Here is a 15,799-nt window from a genome sequence, read left to right as displayed (position 1 = left end):
GAAATGTTACCTCTTCATCCTCCTCCTCCTCCTCATCCTGTGCCACATCCTCTTCCATCATCGCCCGAATTGTTTTTTCAAGGAGGCATAGAAGTGGGATAGTTAAGCTGAGAACGGCGTCATTGCCACTGGCCATGTTGGTGGAGTACTCAAAACAGCGCAACAAGGCACACAGGTCTCGCATGGAGGCCCAGTTATTGGTGGTGAAGTGGTGCTGTTCCGCAGAGCGACTCACGCGTGCGTGCTGCAGCTGAAACTCCACTATGGCCTGCTGCTGCTCGCACAGTCTTTCCAGCATGTGCAAGGTGGAGTTCCACCTTGTGGGCACGTCACATATGAGGCGGTGAGCGGGAAGGCCGAAGTTACGCTGCAGCGCTGCCAGGCGAGCAGCAGCAGGGTGAGAACGCCGAAAGTGCGCACAAACGGCCCGCACTTTCTGCAGCAGCTCTGACATATCGGGGTAGTTTTTAAGGAACCTCTGCACCACCAAATTCAGCACATGCGCCAGGCAAGGGATGTGCGTCAAACCGGCTAGGCCCAGAGCTGCTATGAGATTTCGCCCGTTATCGCACACCACCAGGCCGGGCTTGAGGCTCGCTGGCAGCAACCACTCATTTGTCTGCTGTTCCATGCTCCTCCACAACTCCTGCGCGGTGTGTGGTTTGTCCCCCAAACAGGCAAGTTGTAAAACTGCCTGCTGTCGTTTACCCCTGGCCGTGCTGAAGTTGGTGGTGAAGGTGTTACGCTGTCCGGATGAGGAGGCGGTAGAGGATGAGGAAGCGGAGTAGGAGGAGTTAGGAACAGGAGGCAAACTGAAGCGCCCTGCAATCCTCGGTGGTGGAAGGACATGCGCCAAATTGCTATCCGCCTCAGGCCCATCCGCCACTGCATTTACCCAGTGTGCCGTTAGGGAGATATAACGCCCCTGACCGTGCTTACTGGTCCACGTATCCGTAGTTAGGTGGACCTTGGCACAGATGGCGTTGCGCAGTGCACACCTGATATTTTCCCCCACTTGGTTGTGCAGGGAAGGGATGGCTTGCCTGGAAAAGTAGTGGCGGCTGGGCACGACGTACTGTGGGACAGCCACCGACATAAGGTTTTTAAAACTGTGCGTCTCCACCAGACGGAATGACAGCATTTCAAAGGCCAATAATTTTGAAATGCTGGCATTCAGGGCCAGGGATCGCGGGTGGGTAGGGGGGTACTTCCTCTTCCTCTCAAGTGTTTGGGAGATGGAAAGCTGAACGCTTCCACGGGACATTGTGGAGATGGTTGTTGGTGACCCAGGTGGTGGTGTTGCTGACAGATCGTCTGTTTGCGGGGTGGCAGGTGCCGGTATCACTACAGATGTGGCTGGAGCGGCCGAGACTGCAGCAGAAGAGGAAGCAGGATGAGCCAGAGACGTTTCTTGGTTTTGAAGGTGTGTACTCCACTGCAGCTCGTGCTTTGCACTTAGATGCCTGATCATGCAGGTTGTGCTCAGGTTGAGAAGGTTTATGCCTCGCTTCAAGCTCTGATTGCACAGGGTGCAAACCACTCGTGTCCTGTCATCAGCACATTTTCTAAAGAACTTCCACGCTAGAGAACTCCTTTGAGCTGACTTTGGTGCGCTCGTTCCCTTGCTGCGTTGGGCAGTAGCGGGCGTAGTGTCTAGGGCACGGCCGCTCCGCTTCTGCACCCTGCTCCCTCTTCTGCTGTGCTGGTGGCTCTGTGCGACCACCGCCTCTTCCTCCAAACTACTCAGGTCACCTGCATGACGTTCATTCCATGTGGGGTCGAGGACCTCATCGTCCTCCACATCATCTTCCACCCAGTCTTCACCCCTGCCCTCCTTGTCGGTCTCCACAATGCTGAACGCCGCAGCAGTTGGCACCTGCGTTTCGTCATCATCGGAGACGTGCTGCGATGATCCTTGCATGTACTCATCTTGAGAAATAAGTGGTTGGGCATCGCTGCACTCAATCTCTTCCACTTCTGGGGCAGGGCTAGGTGGATGGCCCTGGGAAACCCTGCTGACAGAGTCCTCAAAAAGAATAAGAGACTGCTGTATGGCTTGGGGCTCAGACTGCTGGCCTGATTTGCAAGGGGGTGAGGTGAAAGACGGTTGGACATTGGCTGCAGGTGCCAACTCTGACCTTTCTGCAGTAGACTGGGTGGGAGACAATGTGAAGGAACTGGAGGCACTGTCAGCAGCAAACCAATCTACTATCGCCTCAACTTGTTCTGGCCTCATCACTTCTAGGGGCGTTTGATGCCCTACCAAATACTGATGCAGGTTCTGTCGCCTACTCACACTTGAGGAAGGTGTTTCACTTGTGCGTGTAGCTGGCACAGATCGACCACGTCCTCTCCTTGCAACAGGAGCTCTACCAGCAGCACCACGACCCAGGCCACGGCCCTTATTTGACGGTCTCCTCATATTTCTGTAATTTAAGATCTTGCCCTAGAAAGGTTTTTATTGAATAGCGGAATAGGAAATATGATCCAAAAAAGTGTATGTATCTCGCACGTACAAAACCACACTAGGCCCCAATTACTATTGTTTCTACCCCTAAAAGGATGGATGAGGAGTAGGAGGAGTATGGAACAGACAGCACCCTCAAATCTTCAGAAGTATGAGATGAACCCCAAAAACTTGGAAAGGTGGATCTCACACGTACCGACACAGACTATCCCGCAATTCAATTGATCCTCAAAGGTTTTTATTGAATAGCGGAATAGGAAATATGATCAAAAAAAGTGTATGTATCTCGCACGTACACAACCACACTAGGCCCCAATTACTATTGTTTGTACCCCTAAAAGGATGGATGAGGAGTAGGAGGAGGAGTATGGAACAGGCAGCACCCTCAAATCTTCAGAAGTATGAGATGAACCCCAAAAACTTGGAAAGGTGGATCTCACACGTACCGACACAGACTATCCCGCAATTCAATTGATCCTCAAAGGTTTTTATTGAATAGCGGAATAGGAAATATGATCAAAAAAAGTGTATGTATCTCGCACGTACACAACCACACTAGGCCCCAATTACTATTGTTTGTACCCCTAAAAGGCTAGGAGTAGGGGGAGTATGGAACAGGCAGCACCCTCAAACCTTCAGAAGTATGAGATGAACCCCAACAACTTGGAAAGGTGGATCTCTCTCACACGTACCAACACAGACTATCCCCCAATTTAACTGATCCCCAAAGGTTTTTGATTAAATAGCGGAATAGAAAATATGATCCAAAAAAAGTGTATGTATATCACACGTACACAACCACACTAGGCCCCAATTACTATTGTTTGTACCCCTAAAAGGCTAGATGAGGAGTAGGGGGAGTATGGAACAGGCAGCACCCTCAAACCTTCAGAAGTATGAGATGAACCCCAACAACTTGGAAAGGTGGATCTCTCTCACACGTACCAACACAGACTATCCCCCAATTTAACTGATCCCCAAAGGTTTTTGATTAAATAGCGGAATAGAAAATATGATCCAAAAAAAGTGTATGTATATCACACGTACACAACCACACTAGGCCCCAATTACTATTGTTTGTACCCCTAAAAGGCTAGATGAGGAGTAGGGGGGGTATGGAACAGGCAGCACCCTCAAATCTTCAGAAGTATGAGATGAACCCCAAAAACTTGGAAAGGTGGATCTCTCTCACACGTACCAACACAGACTATCCCCCAATTTAACTGATCCCCAAAGGTTTTTGATTAAATAGCGGAATAGAAAATATGATCCAAAAAAAGTGTATGTATATCACACGTACACAACCACACTAGGCCCCAATTACTATTGTTTGTACCCCTAAAAGGCTAGATGAGGAGTAGGGGGGGTATGGAACAGGCAGCACCCTCAAACCTTCAGAAGTATGAGATGAACCCCAACAACTTGGAAAGGTGGATCTCTCTCACACGTACCAACACAGACTATCCCCCAATTTAACTGATCCCCAAAGGTTTTTGATTAAATAGCGGAATAGAAAATATGATCCAAAAAAAGTGTATGTATATCACACGTACACAACCACACTAGGCCCCAATTACTATTGTTTGTACCCCTAAAAGGCTAGGAGTAGGGGGAGTATGGAACAGGCAGCACCCTCAAACCTTCAGAAGTATGAGATGAACCCCAACAACTTGGAAAGGTGGATCTCTCTCACACGTACCAACACAGACTATCCCCCAATTTAACTGATCCCCAAAGGTTTTTAATTAAATAGCGGAATAGAAAATATGATCCAAAAAAAGTGTATGTATATCACACGTACACAACCACACTAGGCCCCAATTACTATTGTTTGTCGCCCTAAAAGGCTAGATGAGGAGTAGGGGGAGTATGGAACAGGCAGCACCCTCAAACCTTCAGAAGTATGAGATGAACCCCAACAACTTGGAAAGGTGGATCTCTCTCACACGTACCAACACAGACTATCCCCCAATTTAACTGATCCCCAAAGGTTTTTGATTAAATAGCGGAATAGAAAATATGATCCAAAAAAAGTGTATGTATATCACACGTACACAACCACACTAGGCCCCAATTACTATTGTTTGTACCCCTAAAAGGCTAGATGAGGAGTAGGGGGGGTATGGAACAGGCAGCACCCTCAAATCTTCAGAAGTATGAGATGAACCCCAAAAACTTGGAAAGGTGGATCTCTCTCACACGTACCAACACAGACTATCCCCCAATTTAACTGATCCCCAAAGGTTTTTGATTAAATAGCGGAATAGAAAATATGATCCAAAAAAAGTGTATGTATATCACACGTACACAACCACACTAGGCCCCAATTACTATTGTTTGTACCCCTAAAAGGCTAGATGAGGAGTAGGGGGGGTATGGAACAGGCAGCACCCTCAAACCTTCAGAAGTATGAGATGAACCCCAACAACTTGGAAAGGTGGATCTCTCTCACACGTACCAACACAGACTATCCCCCAATTTAACTGATCCCCAAAGGTTTTTGATTAAATAGCGGAATAGAAAATATGATCCCAAAAAAGTGTATGTATATCACACGTACACAACCACACTAGGCCCCAATTACTATTGTTTGTACCCCTAAAAGGCTAGATGAGGAGTAGGGGGGGTATGGAACAGGCAGCACCCTCAAACCTTCAGAAGTATGAGATGAACCCCAACAACTTGGAAAGGTGGATCTCTCTCACACGTACCAACACAGACTATCCCCCAATTTAACTGATCCCCAAAGGTTTTTGATTAAATAGCGGAATAGAAAATATGATCCAAAAAAAGTGTATGTATATCACACGTACACAACCACACTGGGCCCCAATTACTATTGTTTGTACCCCTAAAAGGCTAGATGAGGAGTAGGGGGAGTATGGAACAGGCAGCACCCTCAAACCTTCAGAAGTATGAGATGAACCCCAACAACTTGGAAAGGTGGATCTCTCTCACACGTACCAACACAGACTATCCCCCAATTTAACTGATCCCCAAAGGTTTTTGATTAAATAGCGGAATAGAAAATATGATCCAAAAAAAGTGTATGTATATCACACGTACACAACCACACTAGGCCCCAATTACTATTGTTTGTACCCCTAAAAGGCTAGGAGTAGGGGGAGTATGGAACAGGCAGCACCCTCAAACCTTCAGAAGTATGAGATGAACCCCAACAACTTGGAAAGGTGGATCTCTCTCACACGTACCAACACAGACTATCCCCCAATTTAACTGATCCCCAAAGGTTTTTGATTAAATAGCGGAATAGAAAATATGATCCAAAAAAAGTGTATGTATATCACACGTAGACAACCACACTAGGCCCCAATTACTATTGTTTGTACCCCTAAAAGGCTAGATGAGGAGTAGGGGGGGTATGGAACAGGCAGCACCCTCAAATCTTCAGAAGTATGAGATGAACCCCAAAAACTTGGAAAGGTGGATCTCTCTCACACGTACCAACACAGACTATCCCCCAATTTAACTGATCCCCAAAGGTTTTTGATTAAATAGCGGAATAGAAAATATGATCCAAAAAAAGTGTATGTATATCACACGTACACAACCACACTAGGCCCCAATTACTATTGTTTGTACCCCTAAAAGGCTAGATGAGGAGTAGGGGGGGTATGGAACAGGCAGCACCCTCAAACCTTCAGAAGTATGAGATGAACCCCAACAACTTGGAAAGGTGGATCTCTCTCACACGTACCAACACAGACTATCCCCCAATTTAACTGATCCCCAAAGGTTTTTGATTAAATAGCGGAATAGAAAATATGATCCCAAAAAAGTGTATGTATATCACACGTACACAACCACACTAGGCCCCAATTACTATTGTTTGTACCCCTAAAAGGCTAGATGAGGAGTAGGGGGGGTATGGAACAGGCAGCACCCTCAAACCTTCAGAAGTATGAGATGAACCCCAACAACTTGGAAAGGTGGATCTCTCTCACACGTACCAACACAGACAATCCCCCAATTTAACTGATCCCCAAAGGTTTTTGATTAAATAGCGGAATAGAAAATATGATCCAAAAAAAGTGTATGTATATCACACGTACACAACCACACTGGGCCCCAATTACTATTGTTTGTACCCCTAAAAGGCTAGATGAGGAGTAGGGGGAGTATGGAACAGGCAGCACCCTCAAACCTTCAGAAGTATGAGATGAACCCCAACAACTTGGAAAGGTGGATCTCTCTCACACGTACCAACACAGACTATCCCCCAATTTAACTGATCCCCAAAGGTTTTTTATTAAATAGCGGAATAGAAAATATGATCCAAAAAAAGTGTATGTATATCACACGTACACAACCACACTAGGCCCCAATTACTATTGTTTGTACCCCTAAAAGGCTAGATGAGGAGTAGGGGGGGTATGGAACAGGCAGCACCCTCAAACCTTCAGAAGTATGAGATGAACCCCAACAACTTGGAAAGGTGGATCTCTCTCACACGTACCAACACAGACTATCCCCCAATTTAACTGATCCCCAAAGGTTTTTGATTAAATAGCGGAATAGAAAATATGATCCAAAAAAAGTGTATGTATATCACACGTACACAACCACACTAGGCCCCAATTACTATTGTTTGTACCCCTAAAAGGCTAGGAGTAGGGGGAGTATGGAACAGGCAGCACCCTCAAACCTTCAGAAGTATGAGATGAACCCCAACAACTTGGAAAGGTGGATCTCTCTCACACGTACCAACACAGACTATCCCCCAATTTAACTGATCCCCAAAGGTTTTTGATTAAATAGCGGAATAGAAAATATGATCCAAAAAAAGTGTATGTATATCACACGTACACAACCACACTAGGCCCCAATTACTATTGTTTGTACCTCTAAAAGGCTAGATGAGGAGTAGGGGGAGTATGGAACAGGCAGCACCCTCAAATCTTCAGAAGTATGAGATTGTGTTCACTGTACCCCACAAAGATTGAGTTCACTGCACCCCACAATGATTGTGTTCACTGCACCCCACAAAGATTGTGTTCACTGCACCTCACAAAGATTGTGTTCACTGTACCCCCCAAAGATTGTGTTCACTGCACCCCACAAAGATTCTGTTCACTGTACCCCACAAAGATTGTGTTCACTGGACCCTAAAAGGATGTTGTTCACTGCACCCCACAAAGATTGTGTTCACTGCACCCTAAAAGGATGTTGTTCACTGCACCCCAAAAAGATTGTGTTCACTGTACCCCCCCAAAGATTGTGTTCACTGCACCCCACAAAGATTGTGTTCACTGCACCCCAAAAAGATTGTGTTCACTGTACCCCCCAAAGATTGTGTTCACTGCACCCCAAAAAGATTGTGTTCACTGTACCCCCCAAAGATTGTGTTCACTGCACCCCACAAAGATTCTGTTCACTGTACCCCACAAAGATTGTGTTCACTGCACCCCAAAAAGATTGTGTTCACTGTACCCCCCCAAAGATTGTGTTCACTGCACCCCACAAAGATTCTGTTCACTGCACCCCACAAAGGATTTTGTTCACTGCACCCCAAAAAGATTGTGTTCACTGCACCCCAAAAAGGATTTTGATCACTGCACCCCAAAAAGGATGTTGTTCACTGCACCCCAAAAATGATTTTGTTCACTCCACCCCAAAAAGATTGTGTTCATTGCACCCCACAAAGATTGTGTTCACTGCACCCCAAAAAGATTGTGTTCACTGTACCCCCCAAAGATTGTGTTCACTGCACCCCACAAAGATTCTGTTCACTGTACCCCACAAAGATTGTGTTCACTGCACCCCAAAAAGATTGTGTTCACTGCACCCCAAAAAGGATGTTGTTCACTGCACCCCAAAAAGGATGTTGTTCACTCCACCCCAAAAAGATTGTGTTCACTGCACCCCACAAAGATTGTGTTCACTGCACCCCAAAAAGATTGTGTTCACTGCACCCCAAAAATGATTTTGTTCACTGCACCCCAAAAAGGATTTTGTTCACTGCACCCCAAAAAGGATGTTGTTCACTCCACCCCAAAAAGATTGTGTTCACTGCACCCCAAAAAGATTGTGTTCACTGCACCCCACAAAGGATTTTGTTCACTGCACCCCAAAAAGATTGTGTTCACTGCACCCCAAAAAGGATGTTGTTCACTGCACCCCAAAAAGGATTTTGTTCACTGCACCCCAAAAAGATTGTGTTCACTGCACCCCACAAAGGATTTTGTTCACTGCACCCCACAAAGATTGTGTTCACTGCACACCAAAAAGGATTGTGTTCACTGCACCCCAAAAAGATTTTGTTCACTGCACCCCAAAAAGATTGTGTTCACTGCAGCCCAAAAAGATTGTGTTCACTGCAGCCCAAAAAGATTGTGTTCACTGCAGCCCAAAAAGATTGTGTTCACTGCAGCCCAAAAAGATTGTGTTCACTGCAGCTCACACACAGAAAAATGGATGTGGATCACTGACACCTGCCTATCTCCAATCCCACACCACACAGCAATATCGATTGTAGTTTGTAGAACACAGTTTCCCTAAAATTCAGCAGACTCTGTCCCTAACAGGATTGAGAAGAGATCGTAGATCAGGATTGAGTGCAGATTCACCCCACCCCCCACACAGCAATATCGATTGTAGTTTGTAGAAGACACTGACCCTATAATTCAGCAGACTCTATCCCTAAAATGCCTACAACTCGCCCTGCCTAAACACTCCGACCTGTCCCTCAATTCTATCCGGACACAAATGGTTTTTTCCTGCCTATCTTTCCCTAATCAGCAGCCAGCACATTGATGTGTGCTCTGTCCCTTAGCTAAGCAGCAGAATGACGCTGCTGCGGCGGCTGCCTCGAACTTATAAAGACTTGGTCACATGCTTCAGACGGCCAATCACAGCTACTAAGACATTTGCAGGCATGGCTGGGATGGCTTAAGGCACACCAGTTAAACGATTGTTGATTGGCTGTTGAAAGCCCGCCATGAAAAGAGCGCCAAAGCATGCAAAACCCGGAAATAAAACGACCGAACACGGATTTTTACCCGAACATACAGTAAAGTGTCCGTGTCCGTGTTCGGGTAAAAAAAATCCAATTATTCGGTACGAACACGAATAATACAGTCCGTGTTCGCTCAACACTACTCATCAGTATTATTCAACATGAACCAGTTGCTATATCATTATAGACGAGGACTACTATGCACATACATAGGGCTCTCATTATGGGATTGTGAAGTGGTACAATAGTCTATAATGTAAATGTATTATTCACTATCATAATCTTCTGAATGATTACAAAAATGGTATCTCTAGTCACCAATACATCAGCTTGGATGAGGAGACCCTACCATTTCCTGCTGTCTAGCAAAGTAGGATTGAGGCACTGGGATACCTCTTTAAAGTATTATAGAATGCTGACCTGGCTGAATATAGAATATATCAAGTATTTTGTAGATAATTCAATGGGTAAATGGTTTCCATATTGTTCCTTGTGGCTCCCTGCTCTCTTGGGTGGCCAAATCCATCCATGCATGTATGAAAGTTTTTAATCTGGCTAGTTTGTTCTCACATTCCTATTATAGCACTTACAGTACTTTCACAGGAACCGCTTGAGATGATGGGTTCTCTGTTCTGCTACGACTCTTTAAGCTGCTTGGTCCTCACTGACACACCTAATTAAAGGTTGAAGGCTGCTCATACCTCTGTAACTTAAGCGTTAGTATGCTAACACTATATTAGTTCACAGAAAGTAGGCCACAAGCAACTGGATAATAGATAAAATAAGTATATTGTAATGGGGCAGGACAACGCAATGCATAATCCATTAGGTAGGCAACTGAACATATTTAATGATAATGAGCTAAGTAGAGTGAAATCTGTCCAATAAGATGGCAAATAACTGAACTGTAGTACTGCTAGACCCAATTTTACCTGATTCAAACAGGTTAGAAGTATCAGCCACCAAAAGTGGATGAGTGGATGCGTTCCTAACAAAAGGCTACCCCTGGAAGTGGCTATAAAGTACCTAAAGCCTAATTGTCAGTGTTGGCCGGCTATAATTGGGACTTTTCTGTAAGGTAATGCATGTGAAGCTGTTCCTTTAATGGTGTGCAATGGATGGCTGATGGGCTGATAAGTAAGAAGCAGTTTTCATTGCCTTAACTGTGTACAGTAAGGGAGTAAGCTTTGTAGTTCTGCTCACCATTTCTGGCAGACAACAGGTCCAAATCCAAAGGCTTGGCAGTCAGTTGTCCCAGAAGGCTAAGTCCTCATGATCAGATACTCATGAACAGGTTCACGTCTCAGTCTCTTAGCTCTGGTCCACAGGGTCTCTCTCCTGTCTGATGTAGGCACATGCAGCATCGGGTCTCCCCAGCTCTGGTCCCAAGACATAGCAACTTTCTGTGGCTCTGTAACCCTGGTGCTATGTACAGCAAAAGGTCTGCACACTCCCAGATCCCAGGTGCAAAAGACCCAGTTCAGTGTGAGAATGGCTGTCTTCTCCACCATTGTGTGCAGGGAATCCTGAATATTAGAGTCCACAGCTCCATACATTGTACTGTTCAGCGCTCCTTTAAGAACTACATATCCCAGTGTCCCATGCTCTGTTGTGTTATCCAGGGGAAGGGGATGGGCGGCTGCACTAACAACTCTCCTTGCCTATGTGCATGGCAGTTTGGGTAGTGAAGTCCACAGACTTATCCTTTTGCATTGTACTGTGCTCTTTGGGGACTCCCATGATCCCCCTTCCTGCAGTAGCATTACGTCTCCTTCTCACAGGCTCACAGTGGCTGCCAGGAGGAAGGGGGGTAAGCAAGGGATTTCCCAAATACAGCCCACTCTGTCTCAGTGCAGCAACAGAAATGGGGAAGAGAGTCTAAGAGCAAGCTGACCTACACAGCATGATCCTCCAGCTTGCTTCACTATAACAAGTTACTGTTATGCACTGATTAATTGTGGATTATATTGTATATTGATTATATATGATGGTAATTATGTACTTATATGTTATAGATTGCTACACTGCTATTCTTCTGATAAAGTGTATTTTTTTGCCTATGAAACACATCAAGAGTTCCTATTATGGTCCCATCAATGTGTGACATCAAGAAAGTGGACACAGTGCAAAGGATCCTATATATATATATATATATATATATATATACACAGTATATATACAGTATTTCACAAAAGTGAGCACACTCCTCACATTTTTGGAAATATTTTTTTCTACCTTTTCATGTGACAACACTGAAGAAATTACACTTTGCTACAATGTAAAGTAGTGAGTGTACAGCTTGTATAACAGTGTAAATTTGCTCTCCCCTCAAAATAACTCAACACACAGCCATTAAACCGCTGGCAACAAAAGTGAGTACACCCCTAAGTGAAAATGTCATGTGACTCGTAAGTGTTACAAGGTCTTAGGTGTGAATGGGGAGCAGGTGTGTTAAATTTGGTGTTATTGCTCTCACTCTCTCATACTGGTCACTGGAAGTTCAACATGGTACCTCATAGCAAAGAACTCTCTGACGATCTAAATCAAAATAATTCTTGCTCTACATAAAGATGGCCTAGGCTATAAAAAGATTGCCAAGACCCTGAAAATGAGCTTCAGCACAGTGGCCAAAACCATACAGCGATTTAACAGGACAGGTTCCACCCAGAACAGGCCTCGTCATGGTCGACCAAAGAAGTGCACGTGCTCAGTGTCATATCCAGAGGTTGTCTTTGGGAAATTGATTTATGAGTGATACCAGCATTGCTGCAGAGGTTGAAGGGGTGGGGGATCAGCCTGTCAGTGCTCAGACAATACGCTGCACACTGCATGAAATTTGTCTGCATGGCTGTAGTCCCAGAAGGAAGCCTCTTCTAAAGATGATGCACAAGAAAGCCCGCAAACAGTTTGCTGAAGACAAGCAGACTAAGGACATGGATTACTGGAACCAAGTCCTGTGGTCTGATGAGACCAAGATAAACTTATTTGGTTCAGATGGAGTCAAGCGTGTGTGGCGACAACCAGGTGAGGAGTACAAAGACAAGTTTGTCTTGCTTACAGTTAAGCATGGTGGTGGGAGTGTCATGGTCTGGGGCTGCATGAGTGCTGCCAGCACTGGGGAGCTACAGTTTCTTGAGGGAACCATGAATGCAAACATGTACTGTAACATACTGTTTGGAGACTGGGCCGCAGAGCAGTATTCCAACATGATAACGACCCCAAACACACTTCTGAGACGACCACTGCCTTGCTAAAGAAGCTGAGGGTAAAGGCAATGGACTGGCTAAGCATGTCTCCAGACCTAAACCCTATTGAGCATCTGTGGGGCATCCACTCCAAAGATGGAGGAGCGCAAGGTCTCTAAAATCCACCAGCTCCGTGATGTCATCATGGAGGAGTGGAAGAGGACTCAAGTGTGTGAAGCTCTGGTGAACTCCATGCCCAAGAGGGTTAAGGCAGTGTTGGAAAATAATGGTGGCCACACAAAATATTGACACTTTGGGCCCAATTTGGACATTTTAACGTGGGGAGGGGGGGGGGATTAATTTTTGTTGCCAGCGGTTTAGACATTAATGGCTGTGTGTTGAGTTATTTTGAGGGGATAGCAAATTTACACTGTTATACATGCTGTAGCCTCACTACTTTACATTGTAGCAAAGTATCATTTCTTCAGTGTTGTCACATAGTCCGACAGAAGCTGGCCATTTGGCTGGCTTCTGTCGAAGGGGCATGCCTAAAAAAGGTCTGCCGATCAGCTCCTGATCAGCACTCTTAGCCAATGGCTGAGAGTTCTTACCGGAGTGTTCTGGTGGGGGCCGTTCCTCTGTCAGAACACAATAGTACAGCAGCTGAGATCGCTGTACTAATATCGGATAGTTAGTACAGTGGCTCCTCCTGACCTGTCCATTTTTTTCATTCAGACCTGCTGGGTTGAAGGGAAAAAAAACGACTAGTGTGTTCGAGGCTTTAGAAAAATGGAATAAAAAAAGGGGGAGGGAGATACAGCTGTAAAGAGCCGACTGTATAAAGCAGGCACAAATTTAACTATGCAGCGTAATGTACAAAAAAATATTAGTAAAATATGTAGAAAAAACTTTCCATTACCAGTACCTCACACCTTCCAAAAAGTCAACACAAGACACAAAGACAAAATATAAAAACAATCCCGGTAGGGGAACCAATGAATTGGAGCCTGTAAACAAAAGGGGTTCGGCAATAGGTGAGTTTAGCCCAGGAATGGACAAACTAAGGCCCGTGGGCCGTATACAGCCCGGCGGACCTTTTAATTCGGCCCGTGGAGCGCTAGCTAATTTCAGACATCCCAAGTCTCCTGCAACTTGCGGGAGTCTCCCGCCTTTGGCTGGCGGCTCATGGACACCCGCAAGTGCCGTGCGATCTCCCGGCTGCCGCGGGAGACTTAGGATGTCAGTGACAGAGCCGCTGCTTCCTGTATAGGTCCGGCTTTGTCATAGGCGGAGTGATCTGAAATGCACTCTACGCCTGTGACAGGAGCCAATACAGGAAGCAGAGGCTCTGCTGCCGTTGATTTGAATGCGGGGAGTGACTGTGGGTGGCTTCTTCCCTCCGCACTCCTCCTCTTCCCAGTGTGTCAGTGACTTGGAGCTCCTCCTTCCAGGCTGCCACTCTTCTCACCGGCTCCCGGGCAGCAGGAAGTGGAGGCGCCGGGTGAGAAGGTACGGGGGACCAGTTGTGGGCTTCTGTCACCGGGGACATTACCCCGCCCGTCTAGGCTGACACCATTGGGGGACCAGGGGAGCAGCTGCATGGGGGGTGGATGCATAATTCTCCATTGATCCCAGTGTGTGCTGAATGATGGAGGTCTGGGGAGATATTACTGTACACACACGTGTCCTATCTAATACTGTGCAAGGAATAGGGGCTTCTATGGGGGGGGGGGGGTGATTTGGGCAACCCTGTCATCACATGCATGCCTTGTGCACTGGGCCAGCACCACCTTCATCCTCCTCCTCCTCATCATCATTTTATGGTATGCTACCTCTGGGATGAGCAGGGCACAGGATGACAATGACAGAGCCGCTGCTTCCTGTATAGTTCCGGCTCTGCCACAGGCAGAGTGCTATGAAATTGACTTTTCCCTTGAAAAGCCAGTCATCTGTGTCCCCCTCTATAGTTTCCTTTGCTCTAGTTATTAGCATTAGCTCTGTGAGTGATCACGATGGCTTGCTATCTCTCCGTGGTTCCTTGTTAGCCGTCCTCTAGTGTGGAACTCAAGCCGGCCGGCTATGTGTCTCACTTCCTCACTTGTGGGTCGACATTTGGAACGCACACTGGTTCTCCTTCCGGGTGTGATGGGGTCACTAAGTTGATGCGTTTCGTCCGCCAATCAGCGAACTTCTTTTTTTTTTTTTTTTTAGAAAAATGGAGCAGATGCTGCTGCCAGTTAACAAAAGGGTAGCAACCCCCTTTGTTAATTAGGATTGATCTGCTCTGTGCTCTATGCTGAGTTTGTCACAGACACAACACAGAACAGTACATCGGGAGCTGCATGCTCTGGATTCTACTTCACATCCCCCCCCTTCCTGCTTAGCTGAGGGTGGACTCTTCAGGCTCTGCTCATGCAATGTAATTGCTGCACGAGCAGCGAGAGGGATGTGAGTTTCCTGTTCAAGTTTCAAATGCCAGCTCGGATCTGTGGCAGTTTTCCATAACAAAAACTGCCATGATGTTTCTGAATTAGAAACTGGTACAGGTGGTGCAGATAGACCTAAAACAGGGCTATCTGCTTAGTTAATGCTTGCATACCACTTCAGACAGGTTCCCGCACCAGTTTTCTGGTGCAGGAAGCTTAGTGAATTCCCAAAATTTATATCAGCTAGCAGCTTAATTTTTTTAGATTTAATAGAGTCACTGTAAGATCCCATACACATTTGATATCCACAGTTAAAAAACAAGGATTTTACTGTGTGTATTGTCACATTACCAAACCTTTGGGCACGTGCATCAGATAAAAAGCGTGTGGTCAGACTGAACTTTTTTGTTGATTTTTGGTTGCTTTCTATTGTTCAAGTAGAGCGGCTGTTTACAGTCTATGAAATGATAGCCCACTAAGCATTAGACTCTAACAACATATCTGTGTGTCAAAAGCAAAAAAAGATTTTTTTACAGTTGGGTTGTTCCTAACATTTAATGATACTTTAATGCCTATGGTTAGATTTTCTGATTGTAAATTTGAAGGGATGCCATTTATAATTTTTATACAGTGTTCACACCTCAGTATTCAGGAAACTGATTCATTTATTTCTGTGCATCGGGACTGCAGAGGGAAAATATTTTCAGATTTTGTGCAAGGATTTCCAGCAAGTTATTTAGACTCG

Source organism: Pelophylax lessonae, assembly GCF_965119305.1.
Source record: "Pelophylax lessonae genome assembly, chromosome: 1".
Lineage (NCBI taxonomy): Eukaryota > Metazoa > Chordata > Amphibia > Anura > Ranidae > Pelophylax > Pelophylax lessonae.
The sequence above is the reverse complement of the archived record's forward strand: the minus strand, read 5'-3'. Positions refer to the sequence as shown.